This window comes from Protobothrops mucrosquamatus, unplaced genomic scaffold (assembly GCF_001527695.2).
Source record: "Protobothrops mucrosquamatus isolate PMUCROS unplaced genomic scaffold, P.Mucros_1.0 scaffold1475, whole genome shotgun sequence".
NCBI classification, from domain to species: domain Eukaryota; kingdom Metazoa; phylum Chordata; class Lepidosauria; order Squamata; family Viperidae; genus Protobothrops; species Protobothrops mucrosquamatus.
The window spans coordinates 209,118-211,809 of NW_015387653.1; positions in this window are offsets into that span (position 1 = coordinate 209,118).

Here is a 2,692-nt window from a genome sequence, read left to right on the forward strand (position 1 = left end):
AGTATTCTAAAAATGAAATTTTCACATTGGCAAGAAGTGATGCCATCAGACACTGTGGCCTAGAGGCACTATAAGCCTTTGAATCAGCACTGGTTGTGAATCAAGTTATATTCACTGACTTAATAATGGACTGTAGTCCAATAACCCTGCCCATTGACATAAAATGTGTCATCTCCATTTTTGCCCCCATCCTGCCTCAAGCACTGGCCTTTTCTCAAAGAACAAAGGTCTCCTTGACTGAACTAAAGTACTGTGCCATGTCTTTGAGCCTATAGAAAACTATGCCAGCATAACATTTTTTTTGTTCCCACAGGTTTCTATGGGATTTCCAAACAGATACGAAGTTGTAAATGATGCCCTAATATAAGTTTGCAGAGAGTTTACTTAAAGTTTACTTAAAGAAAAGAATTCTCAATCCTCCAGCATTCTTTTTCTCTCCCCATTCCAAGCATCATTAGCTGGCAGGAAACATTGGAGCTCTTTGCACAAAGAAGAGAAGCAGATTTAGCCGCCTATCAAACATGTAAAATAGATGGGAAAATCCTATTGGAGGAAAATTCCACTTAGAGTTAGGGTTAGGTCACCATGAACTCATAGAGCAAAATGGACATCACCAACAAATTCTGGCTGCTTGGGTATGGTTAGGAGGGCACTGACTATTCTAGCCTACCCTTTTTATGTTTCCTGGTAAAATACATGGGAAAATCCCATTGGAGGAAAATTCCACTTAGGGTTAGGGTTAGGTCACCATGAACTTGGAGATTCAAATGGACACCACCAACAATTCGGGGTGCTTGGGTATGGTTAGGAGGGCACTGACTATTCTAGCCTACCCTTTTTATGTTTCCTGGTAAAATACATGGGAAAATCCCATTGGAGGAAAATTCCACTTAGGGTTAGGGTTAGGTCACCATGAACTTGGAGATTCAAATGGACACCACCAACAAATTCGGGGTGCTTGGGTATGGTTAGGAGGGCACTGACTATTCTAGCCTACCCTTTTTATTTTTCCTGGTAAAATACATGGGAAAATCACATTGGAGGAAAATTCCACTTAGGGTTAGGGTTAGGTCACCATGAAGTCATAGAGCAAAATGGACATCACCAACAAATTCAGAGTGCTTGGGTATGGTTAGGAGGGCACTGACTTTTCTAGACTACCCTATCTATGTTTCCTGGTAAAATACATGGGAAAATCTCATTGGAGGAAAATTCCACTTAGGGTTAGGGTTAGGTCACCATGAACTTGGAGAGTCAAATGGACATTGCCAACAAATTCGGAGTGCTTGGGTATGGTTAGGAGGGCACTGACGTTTCTAGCCTGCCCTAGCTATCTTTCCTGGTAAAATACATGCCATTGGAGGAAAATTCCACTTAGGGTTAGTGTTAGGTCACCATGAACTCCTAGAGCAAAATGGACATTACCAACAAATTCGGAGTACTTGGGTATGGTTGGAAAGGCATTGACTTTTCTAGCCTGCCATATTTATGTTTCCTGGTAAAATACATGGGAAAATCCCATCGTAGGAAAATCCCAGTTAGGGTTAGGGTTAGGTCAACATGAACTCGGAGAGCAAAATGGACATCACCAACAAACTCGGAATACTTGGCTATGGTTAAGAGGGCACTTACTTTTCTAGGCTGCCCTATCTGTGTTTCCTGGTAAAATACATGGAAAAATCCCATTGGAGGAAAATTCCACTTAGGGTTACGGTTAGGTCACCATGAACTCATAGAAGAAAATGGACATCACCAACAAATTTGGAGTGCTTGCATATGGTTAGGAAGGCACTGACTTTTCTAGCCTGCCCTATCTATGTTTCCTGGTAAAATTCCACTTTGCTATAGTATAATTCTGTTTTTTCTTGGAGAGAAAAGCTCTAAACCTCTGCAGGGTAACCTACTCTCCATTAATCACACAGAAAAGCGTTCACATCTACTAGATTTGAGATCTCCATTGTGTTTATTGCGTCAATAGCTTCAAGAACACCCTCTTTTTTTGTACAAATGTTCAAAGAAAAATGTCAGGTAAAGTACAAATTTTCCCCAGGATTTTCAGAAGAGGATCATGACAAATAACTATGAAACCTCTATGGGTTGAATTCCTAAATACTGTAAGATCTGATCAATCAGAAAGTTTGCAAAGTCTGTTTCTTTTATAATCTTAGTGGCTCTCAAATCAGACATCTCAGTTTTTTGGCTGACATCAAAAATGTTGGTTATTTTGTACAATATCATCCTATTAGTGTGCCCATTATGGAAGCCATCTCATTTCTGTAATTTTTTTAAAAAGTTATTAAAATATAAAAAGAGGAAAAGGATTATTAATTGCTACCCTCTGTTATACTAACATTCTGTTAAAAAGTTAAGGTTGTATTTTGTTAAAGCCTTCTAAATTCTTAAAAGTGTTTTATAGAAGCACTATCTTCTTTATGTAAAATCAAATGTCAGAAGATACTTTGTTTTCAACCTCAAAAGATTGAACTAATCTAGCTAGTAAATAACATTTTATATTTTTAAATTCATCTTACAATATTGAGAACAAGAAACAGCGGCCCTTTTCACTAAAATGAAAATGGTGAAGTTTCTTAAAAGGTATGTATATGTTATGAATAGACTGTCATTCTTCAAGACTGGGAATATCAGTCGAGTTAACATTAAACACATAGCATCTGTTCATTGGGGGGGGGGG